Genomic DNA, 22192 nt, shown 5'->3' on the forward strand with positions numbered 1-22192 from the left:
AGCTAGCAGACTTTCAGCTTGCTATTTAGAGCTGTTTTTTTAAAGCAAATTTTATCACTTTCAATCTTTTAATAAAATGCTACATGCTACAAAACGGTACTATGCTGCATATTGTCACAATATAAATAACCTCATCAAGTTGCATGTTTAATTCAGCAAACTGAGGTTATCATAGTGGAAATAATGGGTCTATTTGTATGTGTAAAAAAATCTAAATCTAAATCTAAAAAGTCAACATTTGCTGATTAAATAATGAGTTAGGCTGAATCACACTATAGGGACAAATCAAGTGCATTACAACTTTTGAGCACAAATCTATCATATACAGTACATTTGGCAGACACTTTTATTCAAAGTAACTTACGTTGCTTTCAAGCTATTTCATTAATTCACACAAAACAAACACATGACCTTGATGTTGCTTTTTATCATTTTTATGTACATTTTTATATAGTTAAATTCTCAGTCACTATTATCATTGCAACGTGATATGGGTTTGGAATGGCACGAGTAAATGGTTTCTTTTAAAACTTTAAATTCCATTAAATTTAAATAAAAAAGGCTATATTCATCATTCTGAAGACTAACTCCTTTCATTAAGTCATATTAAAACCAATGTTTTGCTTATGAGTGATGCTTTGGTGCTATACACTTGTTTGTGAGATCTATTTATCTATCTATCTATCTGTCTATCTGTCTGTCTGTCTGTCTGTCTGTCTGTCTATCTATCGATCTACTCAGTGCCCAAAACAAATGTTATATGTCATCATCATTAATGTACAGTAATTTATATTTACAATTTATTTAGCAGATGTATTTAAAGTAAAGATTTTATTTATTATCCACTTTTCCTTTTCTCTTCTTTTTGTTTTACCAGTTTGTTTGTTTTTTCTAAAAATCGTGATGTAAATTTAAAATAACTGACCCCTATACAGTTGCCAAATGATCACACTTTAAAAGCGCATTTTACTTTTCAGAGGAATTCCCTTATGAGAAGAACATATACATGTTAGTGTTAGGGATGGTCTGTTGTTGTAGTTCTCTAATAAGAACCATGAGTGGTGGTTTTGTCTCGTGGGCTTCAGACAGATCTGTGGGTGTTTGTTCCATGAGTGCAGCGGACCAGAGCTTCCAGGTTTGTGGTGACACACCCATCAACAAAAGCAAACACGACTGTTATTGTGCTATAGCAAAAATATGTGACAGTTGTTGTCCTTGCTGTTTAGCTGTAAATTATTTGAAATCTACTTGACACTGAGAAAGGGTTTGTTGTAGGAAAACGATGTGTGTTTATGATGGTGGTCTTTTAAATATCACTGGGAGGGACTTCAGAACAGGAAGTTGTCAGCCAATTATGCATGTTGCAAGTCAATTTAGGCAGTTAGAGTCTCATTAGGTCTTATATTGCTTAAATTTTATTTTGATTAAAACAAACTATTGATTACTGAGGCTAATGTTAAAGGTTAGCAGTGTTGCGGGTTAGACATCTATGGATTTGTGAGGCAATAAAAACTTTACTGAGAGCCAGTGTAATTGATTTCTCATGGACAGAGCCTTGAGGAACATCCGTTCTGTATTTCCTCAGAATTGGAATGATGGTGAATTGTGTGTGATATCTGGAGTGCAGATCTGAATTAAACTTGATGTTCAAGACAAACTGAACCTAACATCATTGGATATCAAAATAAATGGAAAAAAGACTTTCTAGACACAATTTCTTTTATAAAGGTATCCCCTTTCCTATTGTTTTCCCCCCTAGTTTGCAATATTTAGGTTTTCCTTTGATTTATACAGAAACAAATAACAACCATAAAGCACCTGAGTGAATGAACAGAGTCTCAGTGTTACAATTATGAGGTTTCACTTCAAGTGCTCAAACCAAATTACATATACCACATTGCCAGCTCTCCTGGTTTTGTCAGTGGGTGCTATTTCCCACGACCATAAGAATAACTATATGATGCTGAGTTTATTTGCTACCATGCAGTGGGTTATTCCCAATGCTTACATCACTAACTGACTCAGGACTAACTGAGTGTTTTTCAGTTGTTGTTTTTTCTTATTAACATGATTCCCTCGTACGGAATGTATCTGAAAATTGATGAGTTATGAAATTGCTAACTTACACTGAAGGCACTTGGCCAAAATGAATCATTTGGACATAAGGATACTTCTGACTTTAATGTGTGGTCTATAAAAGTCAACTGACATGGATAAACACAACAACTAAGTATGCTTGGGCTAAATTTGACTTTGTTATATGCCAGAGTAAATAAGGCATATGCTATATGTGTTGAATCAACACAGTTCAAATGTGAGAGACATATTCTTTGCTCTTGTAAATTTGGACGGGCTTGCGTCCAAAAATCCTTCAGTATTTTTCCATAACCTCTTCTTGTACATGGAGTCAGGACATGTGTGATTGGTTCTGCAGCAGATGGAGCGTGTTAAAGTTCACATTTTTTGAAAACCTCTTGACTGTATTTACTGAACATCTTGCTCTGTGATAATAGGAGATGGTTTGCAAAGTGAACGAACACTTCAAGGGTGTTCACACAATGCAAATCTGAATGTTTCAAAATGAGAGAGGTTGTGTCTGCACTGGGCATGTCAAAGCAAACATTACGAATCATTTGTCATCAGAAATACCGCAAGCATGTAGTATGTTATAGAATGTCAGAAAATGGGGTATGCCAGATTTGTTTACTCTCAGTAAAAGTATGGTCACGTTTACTGTTGTTTGACAAATTTGTCAATAATTTCAGTTGGAATCCATTCTATCTGGAAGGTCAAATGATTTCCCCACTCAGATTCTAGTCCTGATTCGAGATGGTTGTGCAAATTTGCAGTATTTACCATTAAAAATCTGCTTGCTTTGAAAGTGACTTTTTTGTGTGCTGTGCTCCATACATAACTACACTATTGAGAATAGACAATGGACCTTTTTGTCAGTGAAATTTCAGTAATGTGACCGCTAACATACGCTAATATACTCATTGCGCCGAGCCTATAGCCTTGTTAAATGGGCACTTTTTGGACTTTTTTATGATGGACTTTTTATAAGTTACATTCAACAGTCTGAAAACAAATCAGGGTTCACAACCTGTCTAAATATGCCATTGGGACGCATTCAGTCTTCTAATGCAGCCTTTGAAGTATTCAGCCTTTGAATTGGGACACAGCTGGCATCTATGTAATATTGTTTAATGCTGACTAATGTGTCTCTTACAGCTTTTAAATCAACAAAACCTCTTCACAAAATTGACATCATTCTTGTTTTAAACTATCCATAAATATAATTTGTAGCAGTTTCTGCATGAAATGTCTCTGCTATTCAAGAATTTGATTTGTTACACTAATTTGTAAAACTCACTTTTTATCAGAACAGAAATTTGTCGACACTGTAGAAGAGCTTAAACAAACCTTGCATGATTGCATAATGACAGGATGACAAAGGCTAAATGATCTAACAGACCTCTTCTGTGGAAACTTCATAAGGTCAGCTCACGGGCCTACTAGCAGTAAAAGCCAGCACTGACAAAAAGGGAAGTGAATCATCCAACTATAGAACATTCTTTCCAATAACTAAATACTGAAGCAAAGAAAAGGCTGTGTGATTCACTTAGACCATCACACATTTTTTGTGAATCAGGGAAAGTATGAGAATTTCCACTTTAAATGATATATAGAGGTCTCTATCCCAAATAAAAAGGAGATGTGGTTATTAAAAAGAGAGGAATGTGGTGGGAATGATTATAAGAAGGTTTCAGCAAGTGGGACATATTTTATCACACGTAAATTAATGCAGATGCCCTTAGGTAGATAATATAAAATTGAAGAATGCAGGAAGACATAAAAAAGAAGTTATAATCAATTCCATGCACAGGTGTCAGAAGTTACTAATGCTCCCTTAAGAATGCTTGAGGAGTCCACTGTCTGCTGAAGCAAAATGCACACACAAACCACTTCTCACATACAGAAACACTCAACTGCTGATAAATTTGTGCTCTTGCCATGGATAAATAATGCAAAAACTTCAGTAAATGGATCCCATATTCAAGTATGTTTGCCGAAATATGTGCTGGTTTTAATTTTGTGGAACTGTCTCACAAAATCAAGTGTGGTAACATGTAAGTTCCCAAATGTGACAGAGATTTCTTCTTTTAAAGAATGTAAAACACTCAACAAGCGTGTTCATAAAATCCAGAGAACAATAAATGCAAAAAAGCTTTTAGTTACTTTAATAGAATTTGTATTGCTTGACACCACAAGTACAAGTATTTACTAATATAAAATGCTATGACATCTCCCACTGGGCCACTGGAAAGCTAATTAAAGAATTTTGTGGAACTTGTGACCTTCTGTGGTCAATACATTATATTTTACTATATATTTTAAGAAAATGGCTGTGCTGATCTGGAGGTGGATAAATTTATATGCACTATACTATGCAGACACTATGCAGGCAATAAGTTCAAAAATCCAATGACTATTGCACTGTTTTAAATGGTGACACTGACATGTGTCCCACTAGTTTGTTAACTGAGTGCTGTTTATTTCTGTTTGGCACACACTCACGGAAGCCTCTAAAATATGTCCTCTTGCCCCACACTGGATTGTTTGGCTGGCAGCTCATAAAAAGCATACTTGGAATCATAGTTGGCACTCTTGTATTTTGTGCCCCGATGCAAAATAACTTTACACAGAATTATACTTTAAATACCAACACCAGAAGGCCTGCTTCCTCTGCCAGAGAAACAGGACCAGTGTGGGAAAATTGGAATTAGGTGTGTTTGCCCTCAAAACTTTGCTTTGAACAATATTTGAAATCTAAAAAAAAAAAACCCTCAAAAAACAGAGCTTTTGAATCTCATGTTATCTATTTGCATTTTATAGCAAAATGTATTCTATTTCTGCTGACAGACTGAAAACATTTGTATCTGAACAACAACTGATGATGACTGAGCTTTTATGCTGGAGAAAGTAGAAGACCTAGCAAGCAAATGTTTGACAGGAAAAGCTGTCTGGCAGATGGGGAAGGTCTGCTGCACCGGACTGCACTTTTTTCAATGAGTTTCGATTAGATCGTGTAATAATTAGTAGTGTAATTAATGCCACCTACCGGTAGCTCGTGTCAAGCGTCACTTTGATTATTTCAACTGTCCATTTAACTCCTTTAATATTCACCATCATGTGGACAAAGTAGAATTTAAAACATAAAGCATCAAAGAATGATGGTTTGTCGCTACAGTATATCTATGTTTTGTGACAGAAAGACACGCACGCACACACACACACACACACACACACACACACACACACACACACACACACACACACACACACACACACACACACACACACACACACACACACACAATCAATGATACCATCTGCTGGATTTAAGTATTACTGTACATTTAAAGAAGCAATGTCAACAACAGACCTCATTAATCGAAAACATGCTATCAGAAATCCCTAAAGGAACATTCATTTTTAACCAAGGAGTTAGAATTCATTTGATTCAAACAGGGGTTTTAAATAGCTTTAATTTATCAGAATTTGATCAGTTTTTTATTTGCATAAAATATTTATAAATAATTTCAAAACCCATTTAACGTTGTCTCCACCATGCAAACATTTCATATTTCTGCCCCTGCAGAACTCAAATATTTGCCCCCAATCAATATTATTTTCTCTATTCTGCATCCTTTAACTTCTCTCTTATCTGTGATCAAAAAATAAAATAAAATAATAAAATAAAAACAAGACAGTATTAACATAGCTACTCCATGCTCGGCCAAATAGAAACAGCCCCTTCTGTAGTGTCCACATATGGCACTGTGAGGAGCAAAGAGGGATTTACGTACATAGTTACCTCTCTTCTTCGCTGGTTATAACAGCGCAATAGCGACCCCTAGCGCTGCGTGTGAATAAAACATAGCCTACTAGATAGCTCTCCGGTGACCGGTAATCGGGATTGTTTGGTAGACAAATATGGATATGATTGATAGTATTCTATAAAGAAATATGAAGTATACATGAGAACCCATCAACATTTTTCGAAACATTCACACTTTAGGTCTAAACGTCCTACGGGAATACTTGGTTGGCATGAACTTTATCAGCGGTCGCATGATTGAACAGGTAAAGTTATGTGCTTCTTAACCACACTATAAATGATCCACAATTGGTTTGATTTGATAAGTTTTGGATTCTACACCTGATATAACTGAATGTATCCTTATTTAACATTGTTGCATAATTTTACATTAACATTGCAAGATAATTTATTATCCAAAGTGACACTGTGAGGAGAACTGTTAATAAGTTGCAGTAGACTAATAACTCCGGTAGATGTCACTGTTTACACACTTTTTGTAATACAGAAGTGGATGCCTATTTAACTCCAAATAATAGTGCAGTTCCAGTCCTTTTATTTTTCTGGTGTCTAGTGCAACAGCATAGGATGTTTTACTGCATGTATAACTCTGTTCGCCTGTGTTCACAGCGTCCCAGACCAGAGTGTGTGAGCGGTGTAGAATTGTGTGAACTTGCCTGGAGTTAGGAAGAGTTTCTGAGCGTTGGTGTTTTCACTTCATGTTCACTTAAAGTGGGGTGCAGGAAATGGAAAACCTGGAGTGGAGCTTAAGTGGACTGATGAGTGAACACTGAGGACAAATTACTGTCGAGGAAAACAAGTAAAATACATAGAATAGACCTACATAAAAAAAGAATAACACTACTACTACTAATAATATAAAATTCAGAATAAGGGTACAATAGGATATGTATAAAATAAATGTTTTATAGAGTTCACCAATATTTTTTAATCTTTAAAGCTTTTTCATTCAAAGAGTGTTTAATACTATGTACAGCTTTCAGACAACAAATCCATAAAGTTTTTTTTTTTTATTTATGAATGTGAAATTCAATCAGAATATAGGCAAATTAATTACATTAAAGCACTTTTTGTCTTCTTCAGAATATTCATTAAAACAAAACAAACAAAAAAAAGGGACATTTTCCCACAAAAGTGGGAGAGGCCTTGAACACTGAACATTTTTATTGATAAATGTGTCTCACACCACCCACAATACAACTGGATAAGTACAATACAAAAATAAATGCAAGGTGGTAGAGTGCTTTGACTTCTTTTAGAACTATTATTTGTTGGAGTAAGACAAATGTACAAGCTAACTGATCAAATTGAGTTTTTGTTTCTAGAACTAGTGTATCAAAACAATATCACACTTAAACACTTTCAGTCTGAATATCAACATTTTGTGATTCCACTTACTCGTGTGATATTGCTTAAATGCCTGAGTCTGTTTTCATAACTAACACATGAGTTTGCGGTGATGATTAAGTAAATTCTATGCTTTGAACACCCCACCTATCATCTTTTTAATGGTCTCCCAAAACCGCGGATTGTCTCCTCCCTGTTTAAACTTGCCTACTCTTACGGTGCTCCGACTCAACATCTTGCTATTTAGGTGAGGGGTTGGACAGAGCAATAGGCTGTAATCTTCTGCATGGATGAGAACGAAAACATTTGTAGCATACAAGTTGATTTAGTTAGTTAAACACTAATGCACCGTTAAACAATACACCACCAGATGATGGCGATATTGCATACTGAATGGTCTACCTTCCAGAAAAGTCACTTAGATGTGTAAGAGCTACTTAGTGGCAGTAAAATGTGGATGGATGGCATGTCAGTATGTGTGGTCAAGGTTCAGCCTCGTACTTGAGTTTTTAGTAGCCTATTGAATTTTTCATATGATTTAGTCCCTATACAAAGTGTTCATGCAAAGATTCAGTCTTAATAGACCCTCTTATCTTATTACTAATTGTCTATTTACCAGACAAACAGTTAATTGTTCTCACACAGATGCAGCATAAACAAATTCAAGGCGCCAGAAGCTCAAACAATATGGTTGCACCTTCCAGCGTTTAAATACTTTGCACGCTGTTACCCATGACCCCTCCTCACTTACATAAGCATATTTTCATTCTATTGTGTTCATATTTTTCCTCCAGCGCTGCCCACACACCTCCAGTGTGGCGCAGTGCATAACCGGCATGCCTGAAGCTTGTTCTCCACAGCGTTCGCTCAGACTGTTATTGTGGTGTAAACAGGACGTGTCGATTCACATCCCCAGTTATCTCGTTTTTCTCCCCAAACCCATGCATTCCTTGGCGTTTCCTTCAAAGATGAACATAAGGGTCAAGTAAAGGCACTTAGAAACAGGCATAGTGGTGATCTGGGGGAGCTAGAGTGGATCGGTCTGTCTTCCATCAGCCATGTTTAACAGATCATTCCCAGGTTCATGTGACTGGAGACTGCAGGGCAGCTTGGTTTGTTTTAAGAGGGAATGCCTTTAGCGTGCATTCGAAATATCATGCAGGCTAAATGGCACTATCTCACGATCATTCATAAAAGGGATATGTTCGTAAAGCCTTCGTTTTAAAGTCGCTCAAAACCGTACGCCACCCATACGCATGTTTTATAGCTATTGCCCATGCCATCAGTCATGGTGCACTGATAGGCATTGACAAGACGTTTCCAGACTGCTCAAACAAGGGATTACAGAGGCATTTTAAAAGCTCTCGCAGGATGTCAGAGTTCACTTATGGCCCTTTAAAGAGTCTATAACTCTGGAGAGAAACTGGCAAAATCTGCCCCGGTTGGGAATGCCAGGAGCGAACCCTCCTGATCCTATTCTTTAGATGGGAGAACATCAGATGTGACGAGCAGAAATAAAACCGACAGTTCTTTCTTTCTCACTGCATGTGTGCAACAGAGTCCAGGACGACTTGTCCAAAAGATATCAGAGGGAATGTTATGTTTATTTATAATACAATAGACATCAGTCAGATTGCCTTTCAGTGAGGCTTGGGAATATAGGTCATGTCTGGAACATGTTTCTGTGAAGCTGTGATGTTAAACATCTAATTTTACCCGTGATCTTCATAGTGTACATCCTGTTCCACTGTGAAAGGTATTAGCACCTGTCAAGCAGACAAGATCAGATCAGCCTGTGAAAAGAGATTGTACCTGCATGGCACCCATATAGTATAATATTATGAACAATATTAAGGAAAGAATGGTTGATATAATGTTGTGATGGCTAAATTCAGTTGTAGCATTTAAAATTACTGATGTTAGGTTTTTTATATTTTTTTTACATTTATTTAGGCAAAATAATATAGATTTCCAATATCTGCCATGTGCTGGTTATCAGCCATATAACATCTGCTTATCTGTATCAGATAGAATTTTAATATTGGTGCATCCCTATGTTTAAATATTTTAATATTTTAAATGTGTGTCTTAGTTGTGCATTACAGTGTCTTTTTAAAATGGATGACTTTTTTTCTCCCTGATTTTTCTTTTTAATGCATTTCCTAATCAACCAAATAAACACTTGAATGCTGTCCTTTGATATTAGGAATGTAAATTGGTTGTTTCGTAATGATCTGATTTGACGACCTGAGCGATACAATATTTGCTGATACTGTACCTTAAACATGCTGCAATGCAATTATGGTTTAATTAGATTCTGGGGCCCTTGATTGATACATCAATATTATGATTATATACAACCAGTTATATTTTTATTAACTCACAAATGCAACCAAAAACATGAACATTTAATTGATCATTACACCGCTAGTATATATCAAGTTGTGCTTTTTTAAAGCTTATTTAGACAAAATCTTATAAAACTGTAATATCGGCCATTTATTGCTTATCAACCTGTATATGAAAATAATTGGTAGTTTATTTTATTGTCCAGAATTTTCTTTGCAGCCTTTCATGCTTCTTCCGAATCTTTTCCAGGTTTCCCACCCAAGCGCAGAACCAGGTTGTTACAGTGGAAGCGGGTCGTCTCCTTAACCTCTACACTTTATCTTGATCAGATTTCTCTCTGGCTGGGGGTGGGGTGCTGACGGGGGGTGGCGGTATGCCGTGGTGCTATTGAAATTCCAGAGCCGATTTCACATGTTTTACATTGCCCTCATTCCGATCCCTCCTCTGTGACTCATTTTTGGGCCTACACTGGGGTGTAGAACATGAAGCAGGTGATAGTCGAACTCTTCCCGGCTGACCAGCTCTCTACTGGAAAAACAGGAATGAGGAGTGAGGGAGGGATGGCTGGCGGTTGGTCCCGACCGAGTCGGTTCCCATGTCTTGTTTAGAATTTAATGGGCCGAGACAGTGGGAATCTGACAAGTTTTGCTTAATTTATGAGAAGATGGGCCTGTTTTTGTAGTTTCTCCCCAGGTCACATACCAAGGATTGTGTGTGTGTGAGAGAGTGTGTGTGTTTGTGCATGCATAGAATGGTTTCACGTTTCCATTGCCTAGCAATGGTGTCACTGTTTTTAAATTGGCTTGGCGTCGTGTGTTGTGTTATCTGCCCTACCTATCCTGATGTTTGTGTTCGAATAGATGCTATCTTGAAAGAAATTGCATGGTGACTTGCCTCTGATATGGAATTTAGTTGGTCAGGACTCACTCACGTATGTGTCTACTGCCTACTCACGTCTATGATTTGAACCTTCCCATCTACGTCATATGTTTTCATGCACAACTTGGTGAATCCAACCCTTTTTAGAAAATACAGAAATTCAAAATTTATACTTCAGTACAGTTTTATCTTGTACACTCAAGGACTCAACGGGTGTAGTATTGGGATGTACAATATATTGGTGTTATATTGGTTATTGGCTGACATTAGATATAGATACATATTTTTTTACATTTATTATATTAGACGATAACCGATATTGTACATACTTTTTTCCTCTACATTTAGATGACCTTTGCTGTAATATAACGCTCACCTAAATTTTTTTAAAAACTAACACTGTTAAATATAATTTACCAAAATTCTAAATATCAATTTTTCTTTACATTGTAATGTTGTGGTGTTTAAATTCACTTGTAGCATTTCAAACCATTGATTCAAAATTTTATTGTTTTATTTTAATTTTATTTAGACAAAATGTTAATATTACCTAGATTGGTGAGCTTTGACACACAAATTTGCAGTGCTTACCAATAGCATGTGTTCATCCTAGACCTTTGCCAGTTTTGTTTAACTCTACATTTCAATACTATAAAATGAGGCTGTTTGGAAAGCAGTTATTTAGGGTTGTTTCATTTGCTAGCTGGGAGAATATTTTGGGATGTTTCTTTTGTTGTCAAAATTGCAAATGTAACCGCACATTTAGGATCCATCTAGCTGTTTTAAAGCAAGGTACTACCATAACAAATTGCTCAATTAAAAATTCAGCCTGTTTTTGAGACGTTGAAGTATAGTTGCATACATTTCAGTTTGACCGATCATTGGTGTGATCTTTTGCCCATCCCAACCTCTGATATATGTGCTCATACAGTACATGCTGCTCGTGCAATTACTGATCCAAACTTGGGATCCAAAAGATTTCAGTTGCAGAGACTCTGGAACGAGATAGATAAAAGATTGACAAATAGAAAGAGAACAAGACATGAAGATAATTTATCTGCAAGTGGTGTTAAGGTAGTTATGTCCTTGCCATGGCCGCCAGGTTTGATCTTGGCTTTTTCTCCAGCTAACCTCAGCCTGTGTAATGCCACAGTCTCTTCCATGTGTCACCCAGGAATTTCCCATCCTTTAAACGAGGAGAATGCAGCGCTAATATATAACCAATTACACAAGTAGCATTTCCTGTGTTCCTTTGAGATTTTTTTTCAAGCTCAAAGTGCCAATCAAGGCTGGAATGCCAGAACATGATTCTTATTTGCTAAGGGTCAGTGCACCATTGCCCCTACATTCTAAAGGCCCATCGTTCCCAAGAGCTGGGAGACTCCATAACCCTCGGTCCCTGCTCTCTTACCCCAGAGTCCCCACATCAAGGGCCCACACTGTTTACACAGCATCCGCTCCCAGAGTGACCTGCCACGTAAAGGATTAAATAAGGTAGGGCCCTTGCAGCAAAGGACAGAGCGATTCAATCACTGCCACAGATAGTTAGGCTGAACGCGAGAGTGGGAGAGGGAGAGAAGAGGCGACTTGAATCTGGAAGCTTTTTGTGCAGCGAACAATGGTGAGATTGCTTTATCGAGACGCCAAGCTCACTGTCTTTGTGTGCTTTCTTGATGAACCCACTCAAAGAAACATAAATGTAAAAGAGTTTCTCTCTGGGAACGCTTTCCGGAAATCTCGAAGCACCATCTGATATTGGAGTACAGTCTTAATTCAGGAATATTAGTGTTAGAGTTATTAAATGTAATAATTTAGCCTGTAAACTAAATTAGCGTGATGGTGTGACAATTGAAGTTAGCATTGCTTCAAGATTTCACAGTTAAGGGATGAGGAATGTGAGCCACCAGTATAGCGGGTTAATAATGAACATCTTCAGAATCAAGCGAAAGGGCATGATGGGAAATGAACCCTCTATATGCAATCAATGGCTAATTAATGGAAACATGATAATTTTGAGCACTGCAGATGCAGGGGGAATTTGCAAGAATGGATTATACTAAAATTATACTAAATCCATCTCATTCCCCTGCAAATGCAAGAGCAGCGTTCGTTTTTACACAGATTTTTTGTTTGTTTTACCTATAAAACAATGAGAAAAATATCATAATGATTGAGTATTGATTAAAGTTAATTTTATTTAAACTAAAATGAAATTGAATAGTCTGAGAACTAACTTAAACCAAATATGTAAAATGTTATTAAAACATAATCATTTAACAAAAACATATTAATATAATAATAATATAATATAATGTGTAGGGTTGGATAAAAATATAGATTTCTCGATTTTAATCTCTTCTCATTTTTGCATTCCAAGAATCGATTAGTCTAGCCTGTTTTCACTTTTCAGTTAATGAATGGAACATTGTAGCATGCCGGCCCATCCAATAAATCGCAATAAGCTTTGTGCTTTGTTACTTTTGATGTGAAACAAAGTCTCAGATTTCAAATTCTTTCCATTTTATTACAATATTCAAACAATAAATGCTGTTTTGGTGCTGTTTAATGTGGAGTGACAGATCGCTGTAGCGCCTCAGTTCAAGAGAAGTGGAAGCACGTAGCGCACGTCGATCACCTGCTCTGCTTTAATACCAGTTTCAGCATGAAATAAACATGAATAAACATCCGAAGGTATGTTAAAAGAAAGAGTACAACTCACCGAAATCTGTATCCTGTCTCATATAATCGCTCAATCAGTGTTTCAGCCACAGAAAGATGTCAATATAACAGCTTGTAAACAATCTCACAAAGTCACATTTACCTCAGAAAAACATATTCAGTGACCATAAACTCATTAGTCAGCTAGAAAAATGAACTCTAGAGAGGAGAATTTTGCTAAGTATATGCACCGATATAACAATAAATAAATCCGTCAAGTTTTTACTGACAGCCACCATTTAAATGTTTATATAAAAAAAAAAAATGAATTGGAGTAGAAATACAATTATGTAATTGTATCTTTATTATTGTAAAAACTTAATTGAGTGTAATTTAAGCATTTGTATACAAATCAGTTATATAGTAATGTAGTACCAACTGACTCTCATGTATATTTTACAGCATAGTTGAGTTTTTTTTCTTTGATAAAATTTGGCATGTACTGTACCTGATATACAGTATATCCAAAATAATCGAAGCTTGTGAATCAGAATTGAATCGAATCATGAAATTTGTGTCAAAATCCAGTGCTAGTAATGAGTAGCCTACATTATTGTAAAACAGTGTTAATGAATTCTAATGTCAATCCCCAACATTATTGACTATGATTGGATTATTTGAAACCTAGGTATTCTTAAAAACAATGATAATTTTTTTCATTAGTTTCTCATCATATTTCTGTCAGCAGTACATTTGAATCAAAACTGTTTTACTATAGTCATGATGCACATTTTGCATCGTGTATTCATTATCCTTGATGAAATGTAAAAACCATTCGTCGGTAATTTCTTTGCATGCTGTTTTACCACTGCATGCAACCTTTCCCATCTTATTTCATGCCTTCTCATTCCAATTCATGCTGTACATGAGAGCTCAGGACATTTTGGCATTATTCTTTGCATATTATTTTCCAAACTTCTATTTATTTCTTCCCTCTGTGAAAGATCTTCCTACTCCAGGTGGATGACAGCATGACGGTGAAAGTGAGCATTGCTGCAAGAGTGTGGCATGAAATGAGAGCTGCTGGATGCTGACCATCTCCCTCAGCTGTGTCTTTTGGAGAAGTGTCTGACATCTTCACGCTCGCAGTGGAAGAGAACAGGCAGCCGGTGTGCATTGTTAGTATGAAGGGCATTCTATCTATTCCTCTCTGTCAGGGACATCAGCAGCTGTAGAAAAGCTCTGCACACATTCAGATTGATTCTGCTTCAATGGCAGTTGATTAGATTTCACTTAGCTTTTATTTTCTTTGGCCTCTGGTAATAGCAGAGCCATTCCAAAAAAAAAACTGTTTGGATGAATTAGCTTTTGTAAAATCAGTTTATTTGTGCAGACAAACACTGCAACACAGGAACTGAAAGCAACCAAAAGAAGAGGTACATTGGCAGAAGTCAAAGTTTCCGCTACTTCATTATCAGTTATTGCCAAATTACCTCAGAATGCAACTGTCGCAATTCGCCCCCTAGTGGAATTTTAATACACAATTAATTTGTTTGTGAAGTTGATGTTTTATCCAAACAGACCTGTGATGTTTCTCTTTTCGTCTCCAGTACAGAAACGGGACAGAAAGAGCATTTTTCCTCCTCTTATTGACCATGGTGGAATGAATTAATAATAAATGAATAGCTATAGAACAAATGACTGCCAATACTTTTGCCTAAGGCTGCAGTGTTAAACAGCCTAAATATTTATAAAGTTAGACTCTACAGAAGTAGCAAGTAGTGTGTTTTCGTATAAAAGAAAAGACACAAATTGTTGACAACTCTCACCTCGCGCACATAATTATGATCAGAATACATCACATTCTGATTCACATATTGTGTAGTTACAAAGGTTGAAATATTTCAACCCATCTGGAATTATCGAATATATAAATCTGCACCTGCAGTCCACATTTGACTCACGTTTGGAAACAAATGAAATTACTTTGGGTCTTTTGTTTGTTGTAAGCAGTGAAATATGGCTCAAGTCATAGAGGCATCAATCAGATTAGCTGATTACAGTTTTGGTCTTTGAGGACGATGCAAGTAACTTTTTACAGATGATGCAATTACGATTTAGTTCTAGCTAAATGGGATCATTTGAAATTGCAGAAATAGTTGCAGAAAGCAATGGCAGCAGCGTAATTACTAATTAACCAAAGTTTGTATGGCAGACATTATTCATAATTGTTTAACATCACTGAGAATCTGCAGAACTGCTTCCACTGTCTTATTAAAGGTTGTAAGAATTCCAGGTGGTCTCATGCATGCACATATTCAAACTAGAACACATCAGATCAGTCATGTCATATACTCCATACATTCTCGCATCCACATTTGCACATTCAAGAGATAATGAAAAATAAAACTGCCTTGATATTGAGTGCTTTAGCAGTGTGTGAATTCTGAACGCTTTGACCTGTGACTTGCTGCTCAAATGCAGAAACCAGATTGAAACAAGGGGTTCAGTGCTGTTTGCTCTCTAAGCTGCTGTCTTTGCGACTATGTCGGGCATGCCAAGAATTCCACAGATCATTGTGTGTGCCGATATGGCTCAAAGGTATGCAGTCACGTTAACAGAAACCTGACCTACCTGACTGATCGAAACTACACCCACGCGTTATTAAGCTCATAATGCTTGTGTGGGAAACAATGAAACGGTCTTGGAAGCTAATTCCTTCCCAGATAGGGGATGGAGATGGACAGCTTTGAATGAAATGAGGTATGTGAAGAGAAATGCCAAGGTCTTCTCTTCATTCTGTGTTCTGTGGTTGCCAGGATATGCTTAGATTTCTTTTATAGTTTAGATTTTTTTGTCAGACACCACTGTCAAACAACTTTATATGATTTCTATTTGCTGCTGCTGCCTCAAAATGCTCTATTTTTACAACATTCAGTACCTTGTGATTGGTTATTGCAGACAGCTGAGAAGACTCAATAAATAATTAATTTTTAAATTCTTACTGTTATGCTGTACAATATGTTGCATTGCAACATTGCTTGAGTTTTTTATTAATATTTTTCTAGGATGATTTGCATCCTCGGTGTATTAATTTTTAAATTCAGAAATGCATACATTCAAATAAATGCACATTTCACTCTGATGTCTGAATGAAACAGATTTGTTTCCCAGTCCTAGTGGAAGTGCATTCCTGAGGGCTTTTGTGGTTCTTGTTTTATCCTCCCTGCCTGGCCCAACCCAGCTGTGGGAACAGGACTATGGGGCGTAACTTCGTGCCCAGTCCTCTCACATACTTAAACACACGCATGCACGCACATATCTGTTCACATACAGTATACAGCATGCGCCCTCCTTTGCCACAAAAAATAAATAAAAAAGTGACTTTATAATGCACCTGTACACAGAAAATTCCCTGTCTTGTGCTATTTAAAAATTAACTAATTTGTTTCTTGGACCATTTGACTAACGACATAAAGTTTAACTGACTTTTCTTTGCATGTTCTCCCTGTGTCTGCGTGGGTTTACGCTGGGTGCTCCGGTTTCCTCCCACAGCCCAAAGACATGCAGGTTAGGTTAATTGAACATTCTAAATTGTCCCCGGATGTGTGTGTAAAGACAAGACTTGTGTATGGATCGACTTGTGTATGGATTAACATGAATATAGCCATAGATGCTGGATTGGCGTTAAGAAAGAAATAAACAAACAAAACTGACTTTTCTTAAAGTCTATGTTCTTATTAATTTCAGGTAATTATATATTCAAATATTAATGAATACTGAAAAAAAATGTCTGTAGTTCATATAAAATTTAAATATCAAAGAATTTCCCAGTTTTTAGGTAAATTATATTTAAAGGGGTCATATGATGTTGCTAAAAAGAACATTATTTTGGAAAATATATGTTTTGTATTATTTTATAGATGCAACTCAAAATATAAAACAAAATATATATTGTTTATAGGTACCATATGTAGATTGCTGCTAAGTACCCAAAATGCATCTTTCTCCATTGATGACCATTCAAAAGTAAATGGCACTATATTAGATGTTGTACTAATGTCTGCTTTATTTATTTAATAGTTTAAATATTTATTAATTTTTGTGGCTCTTAAAAGTGTTAAAATGCTTTTTTTCTTATCATCTGGCTTAACGTCACAGCTCAGGAGCCATGTCAAGTTTTTATAGTGCTACAATAGAGATTGTTTCGAAGCAGCTCTATCTGAGGCAAATCAAAATTCTTCTATAAAGCAGCTCTAAGACAACAGTGTCATTATTCAATTCCAGTCAATGTTGATACAGTTCAATAGCTGTGTAAAGTTCATAACTTGTAAAACAATTTCAATTCAGCTATACAGTTCAGTGTTGATTCAGTTCAGTTCAATAACTTAATGTTGCAAAATCCATCAGTTATGAACAAAAGTCGCTAGCAAAAGCCTTGTGGTGTTTTTGCGATCAGCCAGTCACAGTTGTCAGGTTGTTGCTTTTTTGCAGCTCCCAATTAATTTGTCACATGAAATGTATGGCGACGATCAGCCAATCAGAGCTGCCAATTTCAGCTACTTCAGTGTGCACTGCAGTATACATCAGATGGCTATTGAACTGTGGGTGGCCTGTGGGTGCATCGTCTGAGAATAGGTTTGATAGATCCATGTGATGCGTTCTGTCGTCTTGTCAAACCCACGTGCGGGACCTAAACTCAGACTGTGCGACTGCGGCTACAAGCAGGCATCAGCCAGTACAGTCAAACGGGCGCATAATCCGGCAGAGACGCATGCAGCTCTCAGCCAGTCCTCATTAACCTGCCGTATCCTCAACTCAGACCTGTGTGGATGACATCCTTTGGGGAGCCAGGAGTGTGTGCTCATTAGACAAGCCCACACACACTGCCTACCTCGGGTCAAGAGCATCTACTGTAGCCACCCTCTCTGTTCCCCTGGCTGATTGATGCCGTTAAGATGTCACAGCGTCTCCACTTTAGTGATGACGAGTAGGCCAGGTGAAAGGAGAAGAGCACAGGACAGCCACGCTAAGAAGGCCACCGATTTCAACAAAAATTTTTTCAAGTAGACTAATTTTCATGTCTGAAAAACATTAGGGTTACTCTCCTCACATTTTTCTATAGCTTATAGGCCTGCTGGAAATGTAGGCCTAAATAATAAGAAAATTAGGCCTACTGTATGCGGGGAAAAATGCATTATGAAACGGATCAAATTAAATGAGCCCTTGAAAGTGATCTTTTACATACAATGCTCTTATCACGTTGGTTTGAACTGTGCTTTGCGCTGTTGGCATTTTCTTTGTTTTGGCTCCATGCAGTGGTTTTTCTAAAGGGTCAATGACATTCTGTGCCCTTTCCAGTTTACAGTCTGATTATGTCACATCAGCTTGTGAAAGCCCACTGATGTCAGCGGTGTGGTAACAAAACAGCTCGCTTCTCTGAAATGTTTTAATTGTGTACTCTAAATGAACATTGTTGCTAGACACTCGAGTAACCTTGTCCCATTTGATCTCTTTTGTAATCTGATAAATCATGGGTTTTACAAACAAAAAGATTTTTTTTCCCTTTCACTTTTTTTAACAATAAATAGCTGGAGTTCTTAAGTTCACCATGCAAAAATGACCTGTGTCAGCGGTTGTTTATTTTACTCATAAAACAATAATTCAGTTCCTATATGCTTTAATGTTAGTATCACACAGATTTTTCAAAATAAAGTAAATAAAACAAGGATTTTTGGAGTATGTTTTACAAGAACATTTTTCTTTTTACTTCAAAAATGTTAAGTTTAATTCAATGTGTTACTGGTAACAGTTTGTAAAATTTTCTAGAATTTTGTTTTAAACCAGACTTTATTCAATACAAATGGACTGTGTACATATCAACTAAGGTGTGAGTGCGTGGGCTGGCCTGTTCAATATTCAAATACCTTTTTTACACATTTATGGCCTTATAAAATGTTTCAAAGTGGACCGATCTGATAAACCGACCTCCTGACAAGCAAAATATAAGGGCAGGGGACAATCTTATCTGAGTTATGTTTTCTTTTGTGACCTTGGAAACCATTTGATTAGGGGCACTTGAAACGCTTGCGGCAAAATCATTTCTCGTTTTATAACTAAACATGGCGTGGTTTTATAGGTTTACCCTGATCTGATCAGCTGGGATCCCAGCAGCCCTCACACGCCATTGGTGGTGTGGCGAGATCACAGTACTGTACACAGAATAGCCTAGAAACTTCAACATCACATGTTATACAAGTATCTCTTTACCATTGAAGGCCTCAGCTGGTGTTTAGAAAGAATTCTTGCTGACTGTAGGCAGAGAATAAAACCATGGCCAACATGGCAGGTGTGATATTGGCAGTGATTTATTTATTTATTATTTCTTTCATTTTGCATCTTCACACATTTTGCTCAGTGTGTGATTGTAAGCCGATTTTTGCTTTTGTGTCACAGATAATATAACATTATTTAATTTGAGGAGAAATAACTTATTGAACAGATTTTTTTGTGTTTTTGGGTAATGAAATTACTTCTGCTAATGGTAAATTTTTACATTATGCAATAAGTGCAAATAACCCCGCTTCTGACTATAATAAGCACTTTTTTATAAATTACTAGCTGAAACAAGGAGGCTGCTTTTTCCCCATTTTTGCAATTAGATGATGTTTGACCAATATTCTGCATTTTTTTTCTTTTAGTCTTGTCTCATGTTGATGGTATCTGTACTGCAGATGACAATGTTCCATTAACCATTATCTTATCTTCTCAAATTAGGTCAGGAAGCCATTGTCTTATATAGCTACAATTGTGAGAATAAAGTATTTAGAGCCTTTGGAATTCTGTGATGAACCATTGGTTTAAATAAAGTTGTTGATTAAAAAAATATCAAATCACCTATTAAAAGAATAGAATTGGTGTCAGTTCAGGTATGAACAAATAAAAAAAATAAGGTGTCAGTTTTACAGAACAGATCCATCTATCAGAAACGTACAGTACTGACATAAACTTAGCTTTGAACATGCTGAATTCCTTCGGAAACGGCAACGAATATGGGCAGCAGGATATAATATCACCCTCTAAACAACAAACAATAATGTATATATTATTATTTACCTTTAAAATGTCTGTTTTTTGTTTTCCTGTGGTGGCAAAGCTGAATTTTCGAGAAGGGTCTGGCTGCAGCTTGGCGCTTGCACCCTAATATACAGGCAAGCAGGTGAGCCCAGAATAAATACAACACGCGTTTGCAAGTTTCGCGTTAAGCATTTTCCCATATAGAATAAACTGTCTACAGCTCTTTTATATCATTGTCTTTGTATTTTCAGCAGCAATACTCTAGTCTTCAGTGTCACATGATCCGTCAGAAATCATTCTTATATGTTGATTTGGTGCTCCAGAAACATTTCTTATTATTATCAATGTTAAAAAAGCTGCTTAATATTAGGAAACTGATTTTTTTTTTCCAGGATTATTTGATGAGTGGAAAGTTCGAAAGAAAAGCATTTTTTGAAATTGAAAACTATAACAACTTTTGCTCAATTTAATGCATCTTTGCTGAATAAAAGTATTATTTTCTTTCACAAAAACGAAAATCTTACTGACCCCAAAGTTATCAACTGTAGCATATATTTATAAAATAACAACATTGCAAATCCTGTTGCTTCAAAACTTGTACTCTTTGTATTGAGCCAAGAGATGTTATGTTTATATGCTCTGTTTGTCAAATGTCTTTTCATTAGGTCAGAGATCACCGAACTTGAACTTTGGTACACAGTGGAAGATGAAACTTCTTCACGTGCTTGCGTTTCCGCTCTCCCACATTTGCACGCGTATTGTAAGTGCACTGAGCTCAAAGTCTGCCGTGACCGCACCTTAAGCCTTCTGCTCATTAGCTGGATGCTAGCTGCTTCTCAAGGAAGATGTGCTTATTTTGACAGTCTGGCAGCCTGAAATGAGTGGAATCACTTTGTTCTGTTACAGCAGTATTTTCGTTTACCAGATATGGTTCCAGAGACCACAGTGGTTATTAAATCTTATATTCTGTTTAAAGTCTTTAACTGAGTGCACTGAACTGCGTTCAGCCTTTCAATTAATTTGTGCGCTGTTTAGCAGTGACCCAATAATAAATTACAAAATGTGACCTGACCCTGCATTATCTTTTTGCCTTTGTATTGAAAGATAAAATGTGTATAATAATGTGTTTCATTACTTGCCAGCCGAGTTTTCTGTCGTCAATTCTGTGGTCTGCACACCCAATGTTCTCCCCTCTGCATGTGTTTAGCATGCCGTGTCTCGGGGAAAAAACCGCCACAACTATGTCATGCAGACATTTATTTTTGCCTTGTAAAACTACCCAAATGTTGTGGCATTTTTGAAAATAGTTTGTACCGTTTGTGATACAAAAACCGGCCTGGGGAAGGAGCTTATACTAGGCAATACGAGACCTTTACGGAAGGCGTACAATGAGGCAGTTGAAATGTTTTAATTGATGTGAAAAAAGGCTTGATAACGCTGGACGTCACTCAGCCCACACTAAAGCAAACAGATCTGAACTTGTCAAAGGCCTTTGACGTCCCTCTTGCAGTGTAGGTCATATTATCTTCAGCTCGGATGGACTGTGGTTGAACCGCTATGAAGAAACCGTTCCCTCCCTCTTTCATTTGGCCGTCTCTCTCTCTCACACGCCACCTCGTTTTGCTTCCTTATTCGTGGTGTGCTAAACCTCACTATTATTCAGCAGATCCACACAACTCTGTGTTGTTTGTTCATTGCTGTTGGTTATGGAAGCCTATGACGCTGCTGAGAGAGACTTTTGTCATGTGAGAGCACTAGTCTAGTCTCTGTGTGGTGTCCCCCCTGCCCCTTCAAATAAACAAACACACAGGCTGATTTGCTGACCTCTAGGTTAGTGACAAATGTACGTCATACATCACCGTCACCTTTGAAACTACCAAAGTTTCATCAATCCATCAAAGACCAAAACACGTGGGTTTAGATTTGGCCTCTAGCCTTTGGCACAGACTTTGAGCTTATTTGTTTATTTGTGAGTGCGTC

The 22192-nt window shown here is 36.9% G+C and overlaps 1 long non-coding RNA gene across 2 annotated transcripts in view; it reads left to right on the forward strand.

Moving 5' to 3' along the window:
* Positions 1-5919: 5919 nt before the first annotated feature.
* The window catches only part of LOC107673673 (uncharacterized), a 28733-nt gene continuing 12460 nt past the window's right edge, over positions 5920-22192 (forward strand). Inside the window, exons 1-3 of one of the 2 annotated variants that reach the window (XR_001632426.1) lie at positions 5920-5970; positions 6083-6147; positions 9848-10609. This is a non-coding gene — a long non-coding RNA (uncharacterized LOC107673673). Of the gene's footprint in view, positions 5971-6082; positions 6148-9847; positions 10610-22192 lie in introns of those variants that run through there. The other variant, XR_001632427.1, reaches the window with a different exon arrangement.

This window comes from Sinocyclocheilus anshuiensis, unplaced genomic scaffold (assembly GCF_001515605.1).
Source record: "Sinocyclocheilus anshuiensis isolate Anshui unplaced genomic scaffold, SAMN03320099.WGS_v1.1 scaffold628, whole genome shotgun sequence".
Taxonomy (NCBI): domain Eukaryota; kingdom Metazoa; phylum Chordata; class Actinopteri; order Cypriniformes; family Cyprinidae; genus Sinocyclocheilus; species Sinocyclocheilus anshuiensis.